General features: G+C 38.2%; 1 long non-coding RNA gene across 8 annotated transcripts in view; it reads right to left on the reverse strand.

Moving 5' to 3' along the window:
- Positions 1 to 90: 90 nt before the first annotated feature.
- LOC127467403 (uncharacterized) overlaps positions 91 to 27,034 on the reverse strand; it is a 91,555-nt gene continuing 64,611 nt past the window's right edge. The window contains exons 11-12 of one of the 8 annotated variants that reach the window (XR_007903095.1): positions 2,609 to 9,504; positions 91 to 815 (exon numbers count right to left, since the gene is read on the reverse strand). This is a non-coding gene — a long non-coding RNA (uncharacterized LOC127467403). Of the gene's footprint in view, positions 816 to 2,608; positions 9,505 to 14,633; positions 14,700 to 16,722; positions 16,773 to 27,034 lie in introns of those variants that run through there. The other 7 variants (XR_007903094.1, XR_007903092.1, XR_007903103.1 and 4 more) reach the window with 7 other exon arrangements.

The raw sequence follows: 27,034 nt of genomic DNA on the forward strand, positions 1-27,034 counted from the left end.
ACAGAAACTGTTTTCAATTAGCCCTGTTAAAGGAAATCAACTAGAAAGTTATGTATGCTTTTTTATTTTCTTTATATAAATTATACCCAGGAGTCCTATGATAGCAGCACTGTACAAACTATGCACTACCTTTATATTTATTTCTTATCAAAATAAACTTAACAAATTAGATTTGTTTTTACAGCACTTTATATCCAATAATGACAATGTTGTATTGGTCCCAGGATAAAAACAATGAAAGTAGCAGCTGAATGGTATTTTTATTAAGAGTTAACAAAAATGTCTTGTGCAAACAGAGTATATAAAGAAAATTAATTCCATAATTCCTCATGATGAAGGCGTCCTTCTCTTTTTTCTTTTTTTTTTTCTCACAATATCAATCTCATTTGGAAAGATCATTTCAAGGGGAAAACTTTAAGTTTTAGCATAACTTACTCAGCAAAACGATATGGCTGAACTAAAACACTGCTGACTGCTAGGATTTAATACTAGAACCTGGCAAATGTTTTGATAACTTAATACTTTTTAAAAGAAAGCTCGTTTGTTAATGAAGATTTTGGAAGTTCAGAAGAAATATAATCTAAAAAATAACAGAGCCAAAGATCAAAGAGATGTTTCTTCTTTTTCCCACTTTTTCCATTTCTTCTACCTTAAATGCGTTCCTCCATGCTAGCATTTTAGAGGCCTTTTTATTAGTAGTAGATTCAAATATCTCCGAGATATTCACCATACAGCTCAGCAAGAGTCCAGGTTTTCCTCCAGCAGTGGAAAAATGGCAGGCCTATTAGTCTGGGGTTTGTTACTAAAAATGAGTCCTTATTTAAAAAAAAAAAAATTAGAACATTGTTTAGAGCATGTGGTTTGCTGCTATTAAGTTAACAGTGGAAAATCTCATTACTTTTAAAGTTAATTTTATTTGTGGTGGGATTGTTCTCTAGGCTGAAGCAGATTTTCTCTTAAGTGGAGCCTCTAATCCTACCTTACACTCTTCTGTTCAGCAAGTCACTCTGCATAGCTTGGCTAGATGCATGTTTTAAGTCAAGTGTTGAATTAAAAGGAAAAAAGGAAGAAAAATAACTTTTCCCTGCATGTGACTCTGGGGCTGCCAGCAGGCACCTGTGGGCCGTCTTCTCCAGCTCTTGCTCTGAGTAGTGGAGTTTTCCAATGAAGGTCTTGGGTTAAAGATGCACTTTGAGCAGTGCTAACAAAGTTTCTGCCTCTAATGAAAGATTAGATGCTGCTGAGTGCTCTGACAGGACAAATTAGAGATTGGGCAAATTCTAAAACCAGCTCCATGCAGGAAGCACCGTGGAGAAGTAGGGGTGAAAGATGGGTGTAACATGGTCTGGTGGCCCAAGGGCTCTGAAAATCAAAGTGGCCAAACAGAGAAGAAGAAAATAGAAGACTGTTCAGCTTTCTAGTTCAGGTTTCTTTTCAAATTTTGGAAGCAATTAATCTGACTTCTGATTTTTCATTAAGGCTATAATGATTTACAGCAACAGAGAACCAAATCTGCGATTTGAGGGGAAAATAGCACCAAAACAGAAGCCTTGCTTACAGCTTGCATGCTATATATGTATATATATATCCTACTTACAAGTTAAGATGACTCAAATCTAAACTCTCATAGTTTAAAATACCAAGTGAGATTCAGAGTCACATAATATTTGTGTCCCACCAACAGCCCAGTGGTTTTTTTTTCTTCGTAACATATACTCACACGATATAAAATTCATTCTCGTGCAAAGGTGAGACATTATATTGTAAATTCCACTCACAATAATTCTCGTGTAACTTGTGTGAATCAGCCTGTGGGCTGTAGTTCAAGATACCCTTAGAACTACAACCTCAGCCATTCCCCTTGCACTTTTCTAGTTACCAGTTCATCATGAAAAGTTAACATGTGAATAACCAAAATACATATGCACAAGACCACTGGTTATTTGATATTATGGTATGAAATATCACTTTGGCCAGTTTGGGTCACCTGTCCTGGCTATGCTCCCTCCCATCTTCTTGTGCACCTACTCACTGGCAGAGCAGGAGGCAGTGAAAAGTCTTTGATTCAGAGTAAGCATTTCTTAGCAACAACTAAAACATCAGTGAGCTATCAACATTATTCTCATACTAAATCCAAAACACAGCACTGTATCAGCTACTAAAAAAAAAAATTAATTGTATCGCAGATGCCATCAGGACAATCTCACTGCAGTTCATCACTTTGTTTCAAGCCTGTTACACTAAAATTTTACAAAAACTGAAAGCAGAGCAGAAGACTGTTCATTACCCCACTGTGAATAAGAGCACATTGGGATGAGGGGTCTGATCTTCACAGGGGCATGAGCTCCTGCAGCTCCCGTCCCAGGTAGGAAGAGCAGCAGGTGTTCAGCATCTCTGAAATATCAGGTTTTGAACTTAAAACACCTGAATCCTTGAATGACCTCCAAGTGATGAAGTGGCTTCTGTCATTTTGGGACTCAGAGCCATGTAGAGCATTGTTACAGATTTGGGAAATGAGTTCTCAGTGCTGGATACAACTATAAAAACATATAGACTGGAATTTGGGTCTTACCTCAAATCCCTTGTTTTACAAATGAATGTCACTAACCTGGGGCTGAGAAAATTTCATCTCTTGCAGATGTCATAAGTATCAACCAAGACAGAGAATGAAGACAAGAACAGAGGGTGAGCCTTAGAGCTGTGGCATTCATCTGTGCCACGGGGTTGTGAAACCAACTCATTTTTTGACATCTCACACATGTGCAACTGAAAAGTGAATCTGCAGAAAGGGGTTATTTCAAGAGCTGAGTGAAACTAGTTTGCTCAGTTAGCAGAAGTTTTGTGTTAACTTTCTTATATTTTCCTGCATACAGTTCTATACTCCAGGAGTTTTGCTTTGAGTTTTAGCTTCAAACGAACCAAAACTGAATGTCAACCACTGTATTTTGAAGTTTCATGTTGAAACTATCTCTCACACAGAAAGTTTCAAAAGCCAAAGAGCAGAGTACTGGTAGCCTGGGGTAGCTCAGCCCATGTTCAAACCATCAGACTGAGGGCCAGAGACAAGATCTCCCTACATGTAGTGATATTAATATCTAGCTTTTCTGTGCAGTACCATGTCTGTATGAAACTACTTAAACCCACCCAATTTTATGTAGTTTTCTTCCAGGAATAATAGACGAAGCTATCCCAGAGCTGTCAGACTAAACTAACGTTAAATAGTAGCAAATTAGTATTTGCTATTAGTTATTTTTAATAGGTTTGTTTCTAGCTAGATCCCATAAGATTATTATTAATGATTGTTTAAACAAAAATCCAGAGATACAGATAACACTATTTTCTGCTAAATGAATGCTGTTGCTTACTTGTATCTTATCAAATATGATTTGCCAGAAGCAGCATGGTAGTGTCCAGAAACACCTTCCTGAAGGAAGCTTTCCTTTATTTTATTCACTTTCACATTTGTTTTCTTAGCAGCCCTTCAGCCGAATGGTTAACACACTGGATTATTCTTAATGGACTCAGAAAATTGTTTCTGTCTGACTATCAGACAGCACTTATTATCATATTTCCATGATCATCATTTAACTTTCCACTACATTAATAACCAGGACTGATTTTACCTAGCAAGCAATCTAAACCCTCTAACTTGACAAAAATATCCCATGCTTATTTCTTTTTCTAACCATCTAAGAAAGTCACTACGACAATTTTGGGTATCAGCATTTCTCCTGTGTGATTCACTTACACCAAGCAAACCCTCTAGACCCACATTTTTCCTTTTTTGCATTTCTGCTTAACCAATAGGATTAGCAGGTCCCCTTCTCTGTGGGTGGTGATAATGTCAGTACACCACTGCCCAAATAACCTTTCTCTATAGGGAAATGCTAACATTTAATTCTTCAAATTTAAACCACATGTATTTTGGCCTCATAACAGCACTCTGTATTACTGCCTTTTGTTATTAATTTGTATCACTAAAAATCCTAATGAAACCAGTTATTGGAAATGTTAAGTGTAGTAGACACCTAAAATTTGCGTATGTACTAAAATATTTAAATGGTGGCTAAATATTTTATCTAATCACTGTAAACACATTTTCAGAATTACTAATGACACATCTCTGTGTATGTTCAGTTTTAAGCTGTGCCTCAGAGGAGCTATTCTTTTCAGTCTGTTTCAGGGGACATAAGCAATGGCTTTCAAATGGTTTCTATCTTTTACCTTCATCTTATCCAGAAATAAAAAGTGTCATTTAAGTGCTGTCTACATGATACCTCCACCTAGAAGAGCAAATTATGTGTGCATCGGCCACATCCAGTTTCCCTCCTGGTATTCTCTGGAAGAGGCACTGCCACTGTATACAGTCTTTGCATATGTTGCCATCGGGTGACCACAAATATACAGCTGCCAGTGTAGTAAAAATGCTGGTATTTGGGACAAATACTCAGGGACTTCTTGTTCAAACAACATGAACCACAGATTCAATGGTTTCCCCAAACTAAATTGTTCCTCAGTAAAATTTAACACAACGGCAAATATCAAAAAACTAATAGACAGATTAACTTTAAACCTGCAATTATATTAAAAACTAGGGGAGGGGGAAGTGTAGAAAACTGTATAAAATTTTAAAGTGTTTTCAGTGACCCCTAGAAATTAAACAGTTTATGTAACATTTACACACAGGATTTAGGTAATATTTACATAGTTACATACTTTTAGTCATTGTTTTAATTAAATATTTCATGTTTTATCATAGAGATGTATTATTTAATACATATAAAACTGTAAACCTTTATATTGCAGATAACAAAGTTTAGATATAAGCCCATTATCTGTAGAAAAACATTTTTTAAAACATATACCAACCCACAGGTACAAATTTCCACTGTCTTTTTTTTTTATTTGAATTCTGTAGCAAATTCCATCAACTATATCATTCACTGCCTGAAATGTACTTGAGTCCCCTGGACTAATATTAATAAAAGGAATGTATTTCCCCAGTCTGTCTGGGTAGGGCTACAGGGGCTGGCAAATTATATTAAAAAAAAACCCCAGTCATCAGAGATGTTTCCATCAACTCCAGTGATATTCTAGGAGCTTAGGTTGTAGCTCTCCAAGGCTTCCCATAATGTGCATTCTTTCCCATTTCACAATCTTTCAATTAATTCTCAATCCATAAACTTTTATCACATGTCCTGGTATTTGGTGAAAGCATTAAAAATGCCATTACATCCTTCTTAAGGGACAAACCACTCTCAATTCCCTGTAGGAATTTTCTCCCACCTTCATTCAAGCTCAGACTCCCAGAGATCACTGAAATGAATGACAGCAAGAGAGTGTCTATTTTTGTTTCAAACAACCATTACAGCCATGCTTTGGGGGTTCATCCTGAAAAAGATTGATAAACACTTAAAAAAAAAAAAAAAAAACATGAAAACAGTTCTACTTCACTCGCAAATCATACAATTAATACTGTACATTACTAAATTAGATTTTACGATTGCTTTCTAAGTCACCATCCATCATGACCTTTTCTGTAACCATTTCATTTTTTTAACTTCTGTAAAAATAATCCAAATTCCTTTCAATCATGATGCTAGTAAGTGATTTTAAAAAGCCCATGGGAAAGTGTTCTCTGTCTATACAATCCTAATTAATGCCTGTGGTGAATTTTATGCAGAATTTTCTACCTTCCAATAGCTTTAATTTTATTTTAAGATGAGTTATATGTTTCATACATATATAATATGTAATTTGTATATATTATATACAATGAATTGCTCTTGTTATAAAATAACAATTCAGAAATGCTCAACTCCATGTTGTACAATTCATATATAACTACACTAACTAATATATTCAAGGTTTTTAACTTCCCTCTGACCATTATAAATTGGACCTGATTAACATAAGTTTCTAATTGTGTGTGTAATCAATGCAATTATTTCTTTTTAATGCCAAGTATTTCTTTTATTCCTTCTATCCAAGTGCCCTGGTACCTGAAATCACTGCTTTCTTCAGCACGATTAGTTTCCTGCATCATGCCCCAAACTGAAGAATCAAGCTTCCTTTTGCCAGACTCCCAGCAGTTTTGAATATCAAACCCCTATGGTCCTGATGAGAAGCCCCAGGACCTTTCGTGGTGCATAGTCTCAACAATAGCAACTCCCAATTCACACACAGATTCAGCTCAGCCACCGTAATTCAAAACAGACTCTTGACAGCATCCTGTTGAGCATAGTAACTCTGCACTTGCTAGATATGAAATTACTTTCCTGCCTCTATGTCCTGTTAAACTGAAATCAAACACCTTAGATGGAATTACCTTCACAGATGTAGTATCTTTAATTTTGCTAAGCATTTGTAGAGGCACATTAACACTAAAATTAAAAACCAAAAGAGACTAAACAGAATTTTATATTATTTCACTTAGCTAAAAACATGGAAAAAATTAGTAAAAACTATATAGAAATTGTTGTATAAATCTCATCCTTTACTGTAAAAAACCTGCTGGAGATCATCACTGCTTGTTATCTTGATCCTATAAAGTTCGTAATAAACTAGTCACATTCACAATACTTTTATACTTTCTGACTTGAAATTTTAGAATACCACTACATTTCAAAGTTAAAAACTCAAAAAGTCAGAAAACAGTAATACAGGCTTCATGTAAATCTAAGAATACAGCTTTTAGCTATTTTAGAGTGAAGTTTTTAATTCTAAGTTTATGTACTATTTTTTCCCATTCAGTCACTGAGTGCTTGATACTGTTCACAGGAGAAGCATTGTGACATTCATAGTTAAATAATATCTTGGAAAAGACATGGCTGCCTGCAGTACAATTATTTTACATTACTTTGTTGCAAATACAAATTTTATAAATGTAAAATTGATTCCCACTTCAATGTGCTCCTTGCAGCCAAGCCTTGGAGCCTGTTCTTATATTTTTCCTCAAGCAAATTTCCCTTTAATTCCAAGAAGAGTTTTGGTGGAGCATCACATCATAGTAGCAAACTATCCTCTATAGTTCTAGAAATGGCTAAGGAGAAGATAAGCCTGGCTGAACTAGTCAAATGGAAGATGATGGTGATGAATCTACCAGAAAGAAATCAGATACAGGGCTAAGACCTACCAGGTGAAGTATTTCTAGTAGGGTGTGGAAGCTGTTGCATTAATGTTGTATACAAGGCAACAACAAAGGATGCACATTTCTGCTTGCCTGTTTAAAGTAGATAAATTTAACTTAAAGTAATGCCAGGGGATGGAAAATGAGCTCCTGGAAGAAAACTATGCAAACTGTATTTGTTCAGTCTAGGGTGTTTGGGCCCAAACCTCTCAGCTACATGCTGATGTAAATGGTAGGAGAAAAAACTAATGCAAAAGGACAATATAGATACAAGGGGTCTGGATAAATTTAAAAGACAGAAAGACAGAAAAATATTTATAATCATCAGAGCTATGATGGGTTGGAACAAACTTCTAGTAGCCTATAGGGTGGGCAAGGCACCTCCTGCATGAATTTCACAGTAAGTTTGTTTTTAACAGCCAGAAGACTAGACTTCGTATATCAGGAACCCTCACAACGAACCAGCAGGGTCTTGGTTCTTTACAACTCAGCCATAGCTCTCTCACTGTGATAAGGGAAATCAAAGACTCTCTACATATTAAAGGAGGTTACAGCTAATACCCAGATGAACACTTAAAGGAAAGTATAAATGTTATAAGAGACATAAAAATTACTATGAGATTATTTTCTGCTTGAGGCTCATTTATGGAGTAGAAAGTTAAATACTACTTTCTTTTGGTTACTTCAGACTAAATTCCAAACATTTCTACTGATTTCAGTTGCTTCAATGAGATTACTTCAAGTTTACATTGAAGTAAATGAGATCTGAATTCAACATCTAATTCTTTTTTTCCTTTGGGAAGATTGATGAATATCACTGATTTTATAGTCTTGGGGGGTAAGTAAGCAGTGTTTAACATGTCACAGAGAACAATAAAAAGCAGAAGATAGCTTTAAGCAGACATTGGTTTGCCTTACCAGTTGTCTGCCCTTTGTTACTTATAGGTCAGGATAACTCACTGCACATAGATTATTAAAAAATGCAGACAAGCCAGCTTTCTTTGGGTTTTAATTTGGAATAAAGTATCCTTCAAAAGCCATATTTTAAGTAAACTTTTTTTCTTCTTTGTCACAGCCAAATTCTCCAGTTCAGGAATTTACAATATTTTCCTTTTTCCAGAATGACACCTGCTGGTGGGAGAAGCATGGATGAATTGCAGACACTTTATGGGTTTGATTGCAGCTAACCTGACACATTGTCTGAGCATGCTCATCACCTGTGTCCAGGCCAACTATTGAAAATAAAGATGTGAAAACTGTAAAGGTCCTATAAGGAGTATGTTGTAGAAGTAATATATTTTTCCAATCTGATTTAATATTTGCTCTTAATAAACCACAAAGCTACTTACTACTAAGACAATGCTTCCATGGTGTTTCAGTGTTGGACACTAGCCCTATTTTGGGAAGCCACAGCACTAAAATGTCAGATTGAAGTGAAAGCTAGAAGGAAACACTCCCTATCCTATGCAAAAAGCTGCTGTGCTGCTTCAAAGCCTCGACTGCAAGTAAAACCAGCTGCTAATGCAACTATTGGTGCTTAACATCCCGAAAGATCAGCATCTCACAAAGAAGTATTGTGCACATGTTTCTGACTCAGTATAGGAGGACACAGCCACAAGAGACAGAAAGCAAGTTGTACCTTTGCCAAAACTGTCCGACACTGCTCAATACACCAGGCAGCATTAGGCTCTCTAATGGGCTTCCATAATCATAGCTCCTCTGCTGCCTGAGTCCATTGCCATAGCCTCCCCTACAGCTAAACCACAGTCAGACACGAGCTTTTGGTGCTTCCAACACACAGAAATATTTCTAAAAGTGATTTCCAATGCTAAGAACAATATACAACTTTATTTCCTTTTCCTGAGCTGCAAACCATCTACTGTCTTCTATAAAGGCAAGCTGAAGTGTAAGATGCTCCAAACCCTGAAGACCCTAAAGTTGGACTCTAAACTGTATGTTTTAAACATGACTTATGAATAAATTGTTGTGGAAAAACTGCCCAGTTATCTTATACATATATATATATATATATATATGTATATATATATATATATATATATTAGATATTAAATTCAGAATTAGAATTCAAAGAAACCTTTTGAATTATTTACAAGAACATAGGCAAATATACATACTCAAATGTGTTCGTCTTGGGTAAATTATTAATATATAGGTATTGCTATGGTATAACCTATATATAATATATAGGTATTGCAATAACATCAAAAGACAAACTTTCTTGTTGATTACATTGGCTTGTTGATGGTGTTAGGCCGCAACTTGGGAGACTTAGCTTCTGTTCCTGGATTTATCATTGGCGTCTGTTATGGCTTTGAGCAGGTAACTTCACAAATGTGTTCCTTCAGTTGTCCCATCTGTGAAAAGAAGATAACATTGCATTATTTTGATGGTTAAAAGATTGATTTCCAAAAATTGTTTTTATTTTGGTAAATGCAAACACATGAAAAGGGGGTTTCTTTCTGTAAACTCTGTAAACTCACTTAACTCAATATAAGACACATGAGACTTTTAAAAGACGGTATAGATCTAGAGAGTTTTCTTAAACATATTTATTGCAAAGCTGATGAGAGTTTCAGTCCTACCTGTGGTTGTAGGTACTTCTGTTTATAGTGTCCATGTTTGTCACACATATAACCGTGACTATCAAAACCTGGAAACATCATAACTGTGGTTTATCCTCCTTAACCTTCTTAACAAAGCAATGACTTCATGAAGAGCGCAGCTGTATCCCAATGCCTTCCTAGTAGTCCAGGGCAAGCACATTGCTGTGAACAGCAGCAGCATGGAAGCAGAAAGACTGATCTAACCCCCAAATCTCTGCTAGCCTCGACATCCCAAGGTTTGAGCTAGCAGAAAAGCAAAGAGTATATTGCAGAAAAAATGCTTATGGAAATATATTCCTACTTTTTTGTGGTGAACCCTGAGGAACTTTACAGAAACATTTTCTAGCTGCTTCCACTTAGCTCAAGGACTGTCTTCTTGAGCACATCATTACCAACAATTGACTATGACTGTCTCAGTTCTGTGCTAGAATCCAGCAAAAAGACACTTCTAATCCCAAAGCATTAGCACTGCTTTTCTTGTAACATTAGAGGTCAGCTTGAGTTTTGATCTCAGGTTTTTGCTCACCCTTAAGCAGTCATTCCAGTTTTTAATGCTATACATGGTGAAGAAAATGCATGCATGGGATAGAAACAGCCTGGGATTCAAATAAACCTCTGCACAAGGATGAGAACTCTGAATTTTGCCACATTTTTGTGTTCTCTCACTCTACTTGTTGAACTCACATTGCATGGAATAAACCTGGAGCTGGGAATGCTTTTCATGCCCCATTCTTTTTCTTTCACCTGAGATGTTCTTAACTTCAATGTTTTAAGCCTTGCTCTCTTAATCATGAGATGTGTGTGATTGCCATAGACCCATTCCAGTTCTTATCCAGCAGCTATTAGGAAACTGCTTTGGACCACAGCACTGCAGCTGCAATGTTTCTAAGTGCTCTCATCACTTCTGGTAATGTGTTTCCAGCATAATTTCCCATAGAAGTCCTCCCATCCCTTCCCCCACCAAGCAGCATATGATGCGCTTGACGAGTCACAGCTCATCCAGACTCCCTTAGCTGCTAAACCACACTATGACCAAGAAGCTCTTCCTCAAGGGCATTCTGGCTTCAGCTATCTCCTCAGGGACAGCCAGTAGAAGTGACTCCTAACATCAAAGTTAAACGTTAGTTTAAACTGATGCACACAGAAGAAGAAATAACCATAAATGATACCATGGCTTAATCTTCTCAATAGTTTTGTACGTGTAGCTTTTTTTCCTCCTGTAACCAGTTTCCTCCTACTTTGGTTGATTCTGTACTTCTAAGAGTACTTTCTTCACATCAAAAAATAGGTCCTTACCTTCCTCTCTTTATCTCATGTCTTCTCTATTTGTCTTACATGACAAATAGAGACATGACTTCTGCATTTGTAAGGGACTTTATCAGCATGTACCTTTTTGTTTGTCGCTCTCAGAGGCAAACAGAGAAATTCATTTCCTTCCAACCATAGTCCTTTGCAGTCAAGTCAGAGGGAACTGCTTATCCCTAGGGTGCAGTAACTTTTTTGGGCTGCACAGACACCATGTCACCACTTCTCAGTGACCAAGGATTTGTCCCACAAGGATGAATACCAGGTAACTTACATAAGTTTGGGGAATGTCACTTACTCTACATTGGCCTGAAGAGGTCTGGAAGACTTCGATTTACAACTGGGAAGTGTGTCCATTTTTTCAGAGTACTAAAGGCTGGTGAGTGCTGGGAGTCTTCAGTGTGCAAGGGAGCAACGCTCGGAAGTGAAATGCTGTGTAGGGAATCAGAGTTCCTGGAAACCTGAACCAACCCATCAGCCTGCACTTCTGTTTGTGGGACAGATCTGATCGCAGACATGAGTACACGCTACCCTCAACACCCTTGTTGAAAGCTCACTGTGTTCTTTCCCGAGCAGAGAGTCTCTCTGTCCAGACCACAGGGCAGCAGAGGAGGTGTACACTGCTATTTCCTTCCTCTTGGGAATTGTTAGGGCTATATGGGAGTTTGGCTGCCAAAACTGATACAGATACAGAACCACAACAGTGGTGGTAAGTAAGAAGGTTCCTGAGTGTTGCATATTTTTTGCACTGTCTTTTTTTGCATTGTCTTTTTTTAGCTTTCCACACTGTTTCCCTTTGTCCCTTTCCCCAGTCCTACCCTGAACACCAGAAGGACACTTACGGTTCTCCATCTGAAGACATATACTTTCAGTCAAAATGTCATATATTTTAAACTGTGGTAAGAGCAAAGCAAGAGAGAATCCACACTCTAAGTGCCTTCTGCATCTGCACAGGACTGCTAAACACCATAGACTGCACTGGACATAATTTCCATGGGGAAAAAAAGCATAATTACCTGACTCAAACTAGCAAGTAAACTTGATTAAAGAACTGCTGCTTCACTTCTTTTCTCCTTACATTTCCCTTACTTCCAAATTTGTTTCCTTCTTCTCAGAGAAATATATTTTCTGGGGATATATCAAATATGTTGCTGTATGGCAGCAAATTCTTCACTGAGATCCAGAAAAGTTAGCTTCTACAAGTTGTCACTTTTCCAGCTAATCAAAGTACCAGATTTGCATACCATGTACCAGGAGGGAGATTTTTTTTAATTAATTTTCCCCCTGCCCCATTCCCATTTACTATGTAGAAATTGCTTTCCTTCAAGATCTCTTTTAAAGCTTTGCACCCCTGAAGTCAGACTAATAGGCCTGCTGCTCTTGTTCACGCGGGTCTTTCCTCCCTTCTTACACAGAGAAACCGTGTTCTTGTCAAATGATCCCTTTATTATTTACGAGATAGTCACACATATGGTTTCATATACCTGTTTTGTCTGAACTTTGGAACTACAGTTATCCTACTCCTCTGAATTGAGCCCGTGAGTTTTCCTAAGCTTTGTCCACCTTTGGCTGTTTATCTGCCATTTCCATACCCACTATAAGCCTCCAGACTTTACTCTGTTGCTAGATCATAATTAGTTTATCCAACATAAATTACAGTTCCTCTTCACAGCACAAGAGTCTTTCTCTTTCCCAAATTTTTCCTAGATTAAGAAACTTTTGCTATTTTTCTCAAGCTCCTTTCATTTGTTTTTACTTTGTTCCTGTATATCCTGCCTTCCAAGACACAATTTTTTTTCTGATCCGTCTTTTTCCTCTGTCCTCGAGTTATCTACCAACATCTTTTCTGTGATGATTACCCATCAAATTAGATGTGGTGCTTTTCCCAAATGTCTTTTTTCTTTTGTTTAGGATATAAGTTCTAGGTAGTTTTCACACGTGAAAGTAAAACCCCACACCTCCTCCACATTTCAACTTGTGAGTACTTGTTTTGAAGTTTCTTTTATTTTTATTCTTCCACAGAAGTCATGGTGGTCCTCAAAACTAACTCTAAACCAGGATTGACTGAGAAGTCATTTGGTGAAGAAGTATTTCATCTACCATGTTTATAGGTACCTTGAGAAATAGGTCCCTACTTCTGCACACCTTCCCCAACCTACATCTAGCAAGTCTAAGTCTCACATAGACACATAATTTCCAGTAGGTATTTATTTCTCTCATTATGCTACAGAGATCTCTGTCCATGTCTAGACTATAAAGATGAACTAAGGGCTTACAGCAGTCATCTGGAATGATTTCTACAGGTTCTCTTTTACTAACTCCTCCAAAGTATTTTTGACACAAACAAATTTTGTCTTAGGCCAGCAATAACTACTAATAATCACTTCTTTTTTTCTGAGGAAGAATTTATGACACACGGGGTTTTTTTGAGAAAGGCAGTATACAATATTTCCAGGCCACTCCCAAAGCAATTGCATCACTGGACAGCACAAACCCCAGGGCTGCTGGATTCCTGGCTGCCCTAACACTGGGACACTTCAAAAAAAGCAGTCTCCCATGAAGCCTGGGGGAAGGATAACCTGAAGGGGTAGCAGCCTGATGACTCAGTAGGCCTGGGGTGGCAGATCAGAAAGGTCTGACCCTCCACCAGGAAGCCAGAGAGCTGCTATCCCACTGCAGGGACAAGGTGGGAGCTGGCTATGCTGGGGTAGGTGAGACTTGGGGGCGGGAGGGAATAGAGTTTACTCACTTCTAACTTCGGTGGTCTAGCTTTTGTCCATCTTAAGAGGTGACTTTATCTATTTCATTATTTATTAGCACACCAGCAATCTTATCAGCCCAGCAGAATCCCAAGGGCTGACTGGTGGGAGCAGTGAGGGCAGGGCAGCAGTGCCTCTGCTCCCTCTGAGGCTTCAGTGAAGCTGATGCACCTCAGGGACAGCATTTCCACCCCCACACAAGTGGCATTTTCTAACTGAGCATGGCCTCAACCAAAAACTTGTGGCAAACTCTTGTCTGCAGCTCTATCAACTCCAGTTACCAACAAAATATTTAAATCTTTCACAAGCATCAGAAGTGTGAAGCAAGACCGGTATTTCAGCCACCAAATGAGTAATATCTGAAGCAGACTCAACGAGAAACTTGTGGGAATTTTTGTCTAGCATTATTTACTACTTCAAATTAGTTTCCAGATCTAGCCTGTTCAAAATGCCATGCTTGTTACACTAACAGGAAAAAAAAAGCTGAATTCTGGGAGTCTTTTTTTGTTGTGGTGGTGTACTGTCACTCACTTTCACTAACACAATACAAAAATGATGCCTGGGATTACAATAGCATGATGGAAACTTTCTACTACACTTCAGCAAACCTAAGGGAAAACATGTACATATGTGCTATAGATATTACACGCATTTCCAGGAACGCTGTCAAAATTGATGACATCAAAAAAACAAGACAATTAGGAAGAAAACTGCTTCATCAACTTCTTCCATTACTCATACCATGGGGCAGATGTAAGACCAAAACCAAAAGCATAAATTTTGAAAGCCTTTTGAAAATTTGGCTGGATTTCCTACCTTGTCACCTTCATGAGCCATGGAAAGAATGAGCAGGCTGTGATCTTTTGAGAAGGAAAACACAACCTAAAGTATCAATGGAGTTCAGGATTAGGTCCAGACACCGAATTGTTTAATTCAACAACAAACCACATTGTACTTTTCTTATGCATCTGCAAAGAGAATAGGATATGATGAAACAGAAAATTCTCCTTGTGGTTTTGTGTATATCATCCTTGCCACTTTCATAATTAGAGGACATAGGCTACCATTAAAGTCAATTGCAAAGTTCCCGTTGACTTCAGTAGATGTAAACCAGGCTTTAATATTATGCTTTTCAGTTTTCTTGAGGTTTAAACACCTCATAAAATAAATTTACAGATGAACTAGTAAATGTACACTTACAAAGAAACCTCCTAAGGAGTCCCTGAAGCCATATTTTTAAATGCTGCTATTCATTCAGTTTATGTCAGGCAGATTAAGGGACTGTCAAACATGGGTGTATATATCAAGAACAGCAATAAGAAATGCTGAAAACATATTCCAGAAATATAATTTCAAAAATATCATTTGATACATTTGACAAAACAGACTTAGAAGAGTGTTTTATATGATGTGACATATTTCACAAGCTCAGAAAACCCTATCTATTTATTTATCTGCCTATCCATTTCACTGATCTGTAAATGAAAACATGTACAGTATATGCAGAAAGTTTTTTTTTCCAAGAACCCTTTCAAAACCACTGACATAAAAATGGAAGAAAAACTAATTGAGAAAGTGAAAAAGTGTGTGGGGAGAGAGAGTCTAACAGAAGTCAGAAATACTACCATCCAGAACTGACGTTTTCTTCTATAGTGCTATGTGTCCATTGGGTATAATTTTTGATCTCACAGATTTTCCACATGTAAAACTCAAATTGACTTCACTGCAAATGAATGAACTGCAGAATCTAATTAAGCCTGCTGAGGTTTGAAAAACAATCTCATATACTGCCTGAACATTTCAATGAAGAGGCAAGGATACTGTCCAGCTCTCCAGAGCAGACTTCAACTATCCAAACCTGGAGCTCTTGTTTTTTTTCTACCATGCCCTGCTTCATTCAGAAAATACCTTGCATCTTCTCAACAACTGCAGTTAGCATCCACCAATCCTCCTCAGTGCTGCTTTATCTCCAGAACAGATCCATGTTAGATATATGGATGAGAGAAAACAGAAAGAGAGTGCAGTTTCAAAACTAAAGTCAGTGTTCCAATGCAAATATGTGTTGGAAGAATACTGAGGCTGCAGGGATCATTCTGCTAATCTTAATTTTAGTATACTTGTCTATGCATCTTGAATATATCTTAACGAGGTGTTGTGAATACACTTGTTTTTAAAAATAAACTAATACAGACTACTTTCATTTTGTGCATCATACCTACAGAAACCCATCAACTGGGATGGTGCCTTCAGGCCTACACACACTAACAGGGAAATGGACAGTAAAGAACAGAACCATGGACTTACTCAGGTTGGGAAGGACCTCAGGAGATCATGCAGGACTAATTTCACCATTAGATGTGGTTGCACAGGGCCTTGTTGAGGTTGTCCAACTCTCTATGTGCATTCAGGCTAGTGGCGAAGAGGAACAATGCTGGAGGCTTGCCAACAACACACAAACTAAAATTTGGGAGCCCTAAGATGCATTCCAGCATCTTAGGGAGAGGCTCCCTACTCCTGGTTCCACCACATAGCATCACTGTAGCTCAAAGTAATACCCAGGGGCAATACTACAGGGGTTGCCTCTGTTTTGGCCTCTGGTGCACCCAGTTGGTGACTGCTCAGTCATTCTGTGAGGACAGTGTATGGAAAGTCTGATCACGGGAAGGAGCTGTGCAAGGCGGAGAAGATGAAATCTCTGGAAATATTTGCTGTTAGGCTTTAGTAAATCCCTATGGAATATTTGGTAACTGTGGTTTTTTCCATGTCTTGAAACAGTTGACCAAACTCGAAAGGCTTTGTGAGGATGGCAAAAGGCACATACCTGATCCAAAGGCAGAGAAATGTTTGTCTTTGCTCAAAAAAAACAGAGGTCAGACTATTTTTTTATGTAAGCAGAATATCTAGCCTTCTTCTTATAAATAGTTCAATCACTTTTCAATTCAAAGATTCAAAAACCTAGAGACCGACATCAGATAAAAATAATTTTAGCCAAAATACATTAACATTGGCAAAGCCCTGGAAAAAAAAACTAAAGCAAAATATTATAACAGGAAGTACTAGGAGACCTTCATCATGGCCAGAGCTGCCCATACTGCCTGTAATATTGTTTGCTGAGCACTTTGGAATCCTTAGAAGTGAACAGAACCACATCACTGAAGCTGATGGACTGCATTTCTCTGCTCCCCATTTCTGCTGCAGTATCTTACTGTTAATTATTGTTGTTATAAACCACAGCTGGGTGGTGGGAGCACCAGTCAAGTATGTTTTCCTCTGGAACTAAACTCCAGGAAAATAAAAAATTCTAAATATGCTTTGCATCAGAATTAAAGACAAATTTTGAAGTTTGTTTCCAGAGAAAATGTTGGTGCATTCAAACTGTATTAATATACAGGGGAGGGAGTGCCAAAGGACAAGAGCACTCCACAAATACAGCTGCACTTCCTTGAAGTCAGAGCAAGCAGCTCCTTGCCCACAAGATGAGGTAAGTAAGGGATGTAGTGTAACAGCCTGCATAACACAAACGGATCTTGCAGCCCTATCTGGGCTGTGAGGCCCCAAAACTAACAATATTAAACACAACATACATACAGTTTTTGTATTCAGCTTGGATTTTATTTGACAGTCCTAAATCCTCATTTTCTTTAACAGTATTCTTTCTATCATTATTATTAAGGAGGTGATTTTTTCTGAGCTTCCAGTATGCAATGTCACTAGCTCATAAGGGATCACTCATGGACTCTCCATCCTATCATACTCAGCAGAAAGTTTGCTGCTGATTTCAAAGGAGCAAGATTTCATCCCAAAGGAAATCAAGGTAAACAGGAAATAATACTCATTTCATTCAATTAAATAATAAAGCTCACATGTTTTCAGGATCTCAGTCCACAGATATTTCCTTTTTCTGTCAGAAAAATACGGTTGGGAGGATATGTAACATAAAGTACAAAAAAAAGATGCTGTAACACAGACTGAGACAACAGGGCCAAAGCTGTAAATTCCTTCCATCAGCATGGTAATCTGTATCTGTAAAAGGCCAATTTTGAGCAGTCAGTAAAAACAGAAATGCATAACCACATCACATCATTCCAGTGCCAGAAACATTCATACTAATTTCCACCATCAAATACACAGTATGATTACTTAAAGGTTTTTTTAACCAGTCCTACTTATAAAAACAAAATCCTCAAGATGGTATAACTTCATATTTTCGTATTCTCTAACATGAATATACATCAAACAATCTGCACCTTGTGTACAAGTCTCCTTCAGGGTTATTAACACGGAATCAACGTCTTGCAGTAAGTAAACACTTATTTTTCTTGGGGTTTATGTTAAAAATTGTAAATTAATCTTTTGAACCAGCAAAACAGTATTGACAAAGCAAGCACTGTAGTATGATATCTTTTATTAGGCCAGCTTAGAGTTCAAAAGTATGCAAGCCTCCTTGACCACACACAAGTTCATGTATGCAGAACACCAGGCTGGACCCATAAAACATATTAAACTACTTGTTTTGTCACTACAGATAGATATATATATATATATGAAGTACGTATATATAATGTATGTATATGTGCATGTATAGTATATATGTATATAATGCATATACATACACATTTTAAAAGCTTCAGAATAAACTGTTCATTGATACGGGTTTAAAATAACAACTCTGAAGGATTTCTGTGGGTTGGCATGTAAGCTTGCTATATGTTACTGGTTTTAATAAAGAAAATTTAGCAGCACACAGAACAAATCCTGCTTCTGATTTCTAATGAGGTCTAATTCCTATGAAAAAAAAAATCATAGTAATAGTGTTAGCAACCATGTGTTCTTTGCTGTTTATAATAATAACAATGAGAATACCTGGCAAAGATATACCATGGTGTTTCACACAAAGTGGAGGAACACAAGGAATAATACAGAGGGTCACTAACCTTGTAAAGCTATGATATTTCAGGATGCTTTCTGCATAAAAATTTAAATGTTTCTAAAGTTGTTATGTGTTCCAGCAAGGTGTGTGCATCACCTGCTCACCTCTGCTTGTCATCCCACAAGCATCTGTAAACAGATCATCACCCAGTTCTTCAATGGCTCTCAGTCCACGTAACAAGCCTTCCTTCCCCAGAACAGAATGACCAGTTGTGGGAGCTACAGACAAAGAACATATAAAAGAACTTTGATGGAGGCAACCTCTCTTCTTTCATCGAGTTCTGGCACCTGTGAAACTCTTTTTGGGTGTTTCATAGGAGTGCAGTTGCACCAGCAAATGCAAGCTGTTCATTGGAACAAAGACTGAAGAACTGGTATCCTTCAAACCTTTGGGCTACCAGCAGATGTAGAGCTTCCTAAATGTGAGTATCAATGACTTCACGGTGCCTCTACACCCCTCAGCTACTGGAACTCCACCAGCACATGCTGTGGCAGTACCTTATGGTCTAGTAGTATATGCCTTGGGATGGGTTGGTGGATCTAATCTGGCAGCATCAAATGTGGCTCTGATAAAGTCTGTTAACTCATTTTGAATGAGTTTGAAGTTGATGCTACATCTCAGATTTGATCCTGAACAACAAAGGCTGTTTGAGGCCAAAGAACATCACAGGTTTGCAGAAGAGCTTTGTCTAGATATGGCAGTACGCTCACAAAGGATCAACATTTTGATCCTTCCACTGGTGAACTGGGTCATGGGAAAAAAATATTGGTAAGTGGATACACTGATTAATGAGTAATCTGAAACCACCTTTAGAATAAACTTGAGATGTGGCCTCCGTGTTACCCTATCCACCTGAAAATAATATGGAGGATTAGACATAAAAGCTAGAACTTCATTTACCCCTGAGCTGAGGTAATGGCTACTAAAACTGTGGATTTCATTGACAGATGATTTAGTGAACGTGATAACAGATACTCAAACATGGCTCCATTAAAGATAAAAGCAACATACTTAAATCTCATGAGGAGGGATTTTTTCTTATTGGTAGAGAATGTATGTCAAGACCTTTAGAAACTTAGGAACCACACAATGAGAAAATAACAGAGAATCAGCACTCATAAGTGTCTGGCTGAAGTTTCCACTAAATGGGCTTTGATAGACCATTTTTTCCTGATAACAAAGGCACCAGAGGGATTGGCTGGATTGCAGTTCTACACTACAATCTATGATGAAAAATACTTCCTGTGGCCAAATTGCAAGACAAGGAGAACACTTTCTCGCTAGAAATGTGGGCTTGTTTGCACCTCTAGAGTGAATCTAGTCCAGAGATATCATCTGAGAACATCAATACCATCAAGGCCAAAGAGGAGATGGAGATGTAACAATGTCCCAAATATTGGGACACTATGTTCTTTGAAGTTGAGAGTTTTATCGGTGACTGAAAAGGTACTGAAAAACCAAAAACTAAAATTAGTTATTCTTTTGCTTTTGGGAGTTCAAACTCCACTGCCAGTTGCAATGCACTGGTTCAGTCAGGCTCAGTGTTTTGTGTCCTCTTCATGTTTAGTATCAATGAGGGTGACTGAAAGGTCAGCCAAGAGCTGTCCTCCCTTTCTCTGTGGGCCTCGGTGACAGCTGACTGCTGCTACAGTACTGATCTTCTGGAAACACTGGTCTTGGGTGTAGCTGATGACAGTGGGTGGCCTCAGCCCTCTCATTAACAGGACACTAGAGGAGAGAAACAGGCACTTTGAACGTGTCATTCTTCTCACCACAAAGGAAGTGTCTAAAACAGGTAAGATGAATAATTCCCCAGGATTATCCACTCCTCTCCATTAATCAGAAATGTCACCTAAGGTGACATGCTTAGACACAAACTTCCATATTGCAGACATCTACAATTAGATTAGAAAAATCCCACCATAAACATAAGAGGAAAACATTGGTGCCTTACGGCACAGATGCACCTAAGAGGTGATATTTATATCAGTCTTACACATCACAAGCACTAAAATTTTGACTCCCAAGTCTTCTCTGGACATTCACAAAGAATGTCAAACTGCACATTTGGAAGGAGTCTCGCCTATTTCTCAAGAGGAGAACACAGATTATGTCCATCATGTCATACATCTTTCACATATGGGTGGCTCAAAGCCTGAGAATTTCATAAAGCTGACCATTAAAAGAAATTGCACATCTATTAATTATTATTTTACTTATTTGCCAACAGAAAAACACCTATGCTGACAAAAAATATAGCAATTATGAAGTACAGTAATAACAAACTATCCCCAATTAATATATCCAAGCAAACACTAGGACAGATCTACTACTTTGCCAAGGAAACAAAAGGTAGGTAACTGTAAAGTTTGAGACTGCTTTTCACCCTTGGATAGAGTCCTGTGTTGAGAAAGTATACATTTTGTGATTTAACAGATTCAAATTAAAATAAGCTCTTTATCTTGCTTTGTAACAAGATTTCTCCATAATATTTTCATAATTAAAAAATAAGAGTAGGCAGGTGAGAGGCAGAGCTGTTCCATGTGAACAAGGAGATGAGAAAGAATAATTGGGGGTCCTACTTCCAGTTCCTACTGCACAAGCTACAAAATTGCTGTAATGTCTTTCTCAGAGAGCTTTATTAATGGCATATTTTCATACTGTCTTCCAAGCTAGACTAGACCTAAAGGCCTCCTTTGATATGTTTGCACTGAATTAATATTAATTAATGATGAAGGGTATAATAAATGATCTGTTGAGCTGACTAAATGTAGACATGTAAATAAAAGTGAGGTGAATTGCCTCTAAGCTTCATTGATTGTATTGATTAGTTTGACTAACTCAGGGGAGATTCAGGTTGGATATCAGGAAAAATTTCTTCACTGAAAGAGTGGTTAAGCACTGGAACAAGCTGCCCAGGGAAGTGGTGAGTCATCATCCTTGGAACTGTTCCAGTGGACATGGCACTTCACGATAGGGTTTAATGGGCATGGTAGTATTAGGTCAAAGGTTGGACTTGATGATCTTACAAGTCTTTCCTAACCTTAATGATTCTATGATCTATGATTGTGGGGCATTTAGACACCCAACTCACATGTGGACATCTACAATTACCTGAAAGATAGGCATCTAAAATCTCTCCCAGGTCCCACAACTCTGACTGAGAGGTGAATATTCCAGACTAGTTTAGTGATGAATTAAATGATCTTAAAAAAAAAATCAGAAACGGTCTGAAAATAGGAGACAATTGTACCGAGACAAGATTAAAACTCTACACTTGAGTAGCACATGAAGGATGATAAGCTCAGGAACAGTTCTGAGAAAAAAAAAAATTGAACTGGAGATTAACCAACAGTGTTAATCGGTAATAAAACCCCAAAAAGCCAAAAATCATTCCATAATATAATGGAATGTAGACTTGACAAGGCATACGAAGGAATCCTTCATTCTGTTTGGCAGAGGTTACATTGCATGTAGTTTTGGGTACCGTGCATCAGGAAAGATGGAAAATAAAAGTAAAGCTACAAAAATGGTTGGATGACAAGAAAATTAAGTTATTCTCAAGCCATTTCAAATCAAGATCCAGAAAAAGTAGCAATGGGATTATCTTGCAGCAAAAGAGATTCGGATTGCAGATCAGACTCGTACACATAAATTGCACATGTCGAAAAGGACAGTTTTCTAAAATTATTAAACACTGGAGTTAATCACTTTGAGAGGTTCTGCAATCTCCATCCTTGGAGGTCTTAGAAAGCAGGTTATCGAGTATCTGTTATGGAGAACATGAGGTTATTTAATCTGCCATATCAGAGAGAAGGAGTAGATGACCTCATCTGCTCTAGTACTGTTTTCTCTAATTCTGTGATAACAAGTCACTTTAGAGACTTGCCCTTTACTACAACAGTGTAGTATATCCAGAATTAGGACACCCAGACTTTTCTCATTCTTCTAAAAAACACAAGCCAGTAATATTGACCTATTCTTAAGACAAAAATAAAATCTCTTTTAAATAGTCACATTTTAAAAATAGATAATAGAATTAGAGAACAGTTTGGATCAGAAGGGAACTTTAAAGACAATTGCCCTGTCATGGACAGGGACTTCTTTTACTGGATCAGGTTGCTCAAAGCCCCATATAACATGACCTCGAACATGACTTCCAGTGACAGTGCATCCACAGCTTCTCAGGGAAACCTGTGCCAGTGTCTCACCACCCTCATAAAAAATTTCTTCCTTACGTCCGATTTAAACCTGCCCTCTGTCAATTTAAAACCATCCCTCCTTCTCCTTGCCACTACAGTCATTCTGTCTTCCTTACAAGTCCCCTTTCTATATTGAAAGGCCACAATAAGGTCCTTCCAGAGCCTTCTCTCCTCCAGACTCAACAACCCAACTCTCTCAGTCTTCCCTCATAGGAGAGGTGTTCCATCCCTCTGACCATTTTTGTGCCCCTCCTCTGGACCTCCTCTAAAAGGTCTTGTCTTGTACTGGGGTGTCCAGAACTTAATGCAGTACTCCAGGTGGAATGCCTAGAGGGTCAGAATCACCTCCCTCAAACTTGGCTATGCTTCTTTTGATCTACCTCAGGATACAACTGGATTTCTGGGCTGCAAGCGCACATTGCCAGCTCATTCCAATTTTTCATCGACAAGTACCCCAAAGTCCTTCTCCACAGGGCTGCTCTCAATTCATTCATTCCCAGCCTGTATTGATACCAGTAATTGCCCCGACTCCAGTGCAGGACCTTGCACTTGGTCTTGTTGAACTTCACAAGGTTCCCATGTTGCCAGTCCCCAACCCTGTTAAGGTCCCTTATGGATGGCATCCTTTCCCTACAGCAAATAAACTGCACCAATTAGCTTGGTGTCATCTGCAAACTTGCTGAGGGTGCACTCAATCCCACTATCTGTCCTTGATGAAGATATTAAATAGTATTGGTCCCAGTATGGACCCTTCAGAGACACCACTCATCGCTGGTTTCCCCATGGACATTGAGCGTGGACTGTAACTCTTCGGAGGCGGCCATGGGAGAGACTTTTCTCCTCCACTCACTGTCTTCCAGTTCAGGGGTTTGAGAGATGTGAGAAGGGATATAACATTGAAAACTGAGCCAAAATAAATAAAATTAGTAACTCATACTTCTCCATGTCATCTGTCACTAGTTTCCTATTTACTGGGGCAATGAGTGGTGTTGTACTCCTTGCAAATTTGTAAAAAGTGCATAACTACATTATTGTTGAATCTTTAAATACAAAGTGAGCAATTTCATCATTTTATGTCTAAAAATCACACTTCCATTTACAGCCACATCAGTTGCATAGCACAGTAAATATATCATGTGGTGGATACAAAACTGTGCATGCAAATTCATGTAGTACTTTTGCGTCTTTTTAAGTTGCCTGTAAAATCCCAGAAACAAAGACACCAAAGAAAACCCTGAGGACTCTGTCATACATAAATATCACTTTCTTTTTCTTCAGTGACTTCCCTGTAGAATAATGTTATCACAAACGCAGAAATAGGACCTCATTCTTTGACCTTTCCAAAACAGATAGGTTGGGGAATTACCATGAAAATTGCAACTTCATAATCTTCTAACACAACCGTTAAAACTCTGTACCTTCTCAGAAACCATGCAGATCATTTGCACTGAGTTAAGGCAATTTTGTGGTATTATATTTCAATGACCTTGTGCCCAGGGTTGAAAAAATACTTTGTAATTTGTTCTAGATGGACCTAGCATGTACCCACCACTTCTGTGAGATCCTACAGTACTACTACAGAGCCGTCCAGCAAAGTGACATTTGGGAGGAGGAGAAGTATGAACATGGCAATTAGCACTTAAAAGCCAAGTGTTCTTTTATATTTGTGGCTTGACCTGCCTATGCTTCTTCCTTCCTGAAATGAATTATCATGTTACTGTTATCTGTATCTTAGGAGTTTTTACCAAGCTTTAGAATTTAATTGAATTGCCCAATTCAGTTTCAAGACAAATATTCTTATTTGCATCCCCCAGAACTCTGGGGGGAAAGCCAAGCATAAATGGTGTCTCATGTTCTGCATACTGCTGTAGTGTAGATACAGACAATGGTGCTTCTCTGTGCCTTGGCAAAACTCCCGTAAAAATTGTTGTTCAGCATGCTGGGCTTTTATATACCAAGCTTAAAAGAGTAATAAACATGCTACCAGATTTTAATATTGTGAGGGTATATATTAACAAGGTCATCAGATCTATCAGATTACAATAAAATTCCAATGCCATTTTTTTGCTTCTATAATCCCTCAAGTAGCAATGTAGAAGCCAGTGGCTCAGGGACAGGCACTGTCTTTTGGAACTCCATCAGTGACACTTGTCACCCAGGTCCACAGATACTGTAGCACAGACAGTTTAGCTCTGTTATCAGGTCAAAGACATGCTCAGGATTATTCTAGACAAGGCGCATTGAGAAACTAATCTGGATCAACCAAATGAAGTGAACTGTAATATTGGATTTACACCCTGACTAAGTATCTGCACAGGTGTTTAACACTATTTAGTAAATCTGCATTAGAAAACCATTGAGATTAACTTGCATGTCTCACAGATGAGTGTTTTATGCTCAGTGACAGTGGTAGTTTCTTAACAGAAACTCCTTAATGTGAGCCATAAAGCCATTCTCTTCCTTAAGACTTTTTCAGCCAGGAGCAGCTCCATCTAAACCTGCAGTTCTTAACCAGGCAATTAGAGAAATTATGGCATCTATAAGAGAAGTGATCTATTGAGCAGACTAGAAGCTTATGCTTATATTTGATGTTATAATTGAGGCATTTAGATATTGTATATTTAAATAGTGCCCTGTTGGTATCAAGCTTTCCTAAAATTTATATTAATGGTGTGTTCCAAGTGTGGAGATATTGCCCTTTTTCCACAAGAATTGAGAGAAGTGATTTGCAATGTACATGACACGAATAAAAGCAAAAAAATGCATAATTTAACATTAGACACATAAAATACAGATGTCTACATCTGACCTGTCAGATCACGCTCTACACAAGTGGGTATTTATGGGTTCATCTCCTCTCTAAAACAGACTAGATGAATTATATACTCAAAGTACCTACTTCTCTCTACTGACCATAAAGAAGAGTGACGTCACATGGTACAAGCCGAACACTTCTAAAAATAAATTACACTAATGTGTATAAAGTTTTCCCTAATATTTGTTTCATCTTGTCATGCCCTACTAAGGATGATCAGGTTAATGACTCTAAGTTTCAGACCGCTGGCTTCAATCTGTGACCCATCCCTCTGCAGGTCATCTGAGCATTTCCATTATACACCTGAACAAAAGTCATATTTTATTGGTTATTTTTCCTTTGGTGTTCTCCAGTGATCCAACTGTTTTTCTTTTGCTCCTAATAGTATCTGAATGCCATTTGGCTCAAACACCCTTGTCTCAAGACACCATACTCATCTGTAGAAAAGACAGATGGAAAATGCTCTGGGACAGTGCCTCACATCACATTGCTCTAGCAGTCCTGCTGCTGAGACTGTAACACCACATTAACCCTGGCAGATGTACTTCAGCCTGTGAGTCACACTCCTCCAGTTTTATTTCAGGTTGGTGCAGTTCCTCATAGGCCCAGCCTTCACTTGAGGCCACGGTTTGGGACTTGGTGCTCCAGGCCTCATAAAGGCTTGGACTAAGCATATATGGCGTTTTCCGAATAAGACTAGGTGGTGATGTACTAATCTAGTTTCCTTCTGCAACAGGATAACAGATGGGAGAAGCAGGAGGTGTCATATCTTGCCTGTGTATTACATTGACATGTACTATTCTTCAACCTAAGACAGAGAAACAGTCTACAGGAAACTAGCATAGGAAAAGTGCAAACTGGCTGAGAAGTCATTCACTAGAAGCATTTGTCAATGGTTGGTTATTGAAATGGAAGGATGTATAGAGTGGGATTCCTCAGGAATCCATGAGAAATTTGGGGCTTCTCAATATTTCCATTAACAACCTGAATGAGGGAAGATAAAATAAGTTTATTCATTACTGCAGATAATCTCACAGAGATTGCTAGCTGACTGGAAAATAGAACTGAAATTGAGATTATCTTGACAAGTTGGAGAAATAGTCTGTAAGAACATATGCAAAGTCCTGCCCTTTAACACAGCACAAATACAGGCTAGGCAAGAATGGGTAGGACAGCATCCTCATAGGAAGGAGCTAGGGGAGCACAGCCAGAATATAATCAACTGTGCTGCTGCAATAAAAAAAATTATAATCAAAAAAAGGAAATGCCA

Source organism: Manacus candei, unplaced genomic scaffold (genome assembly GCF_025592945.1).
Source record: "Manacus candei isolate 608988 ecotype Guabito, Panama unplaced genomic scaffold, ASM2559294v1 h1tg000014l, whole genome shotgun sequence".
Taxonomy (NCBI): Eukaryota; Metazoa; Chordata; class Aves; order Passeriformes; family Pipridae; genus Manacus; species Manacus candei.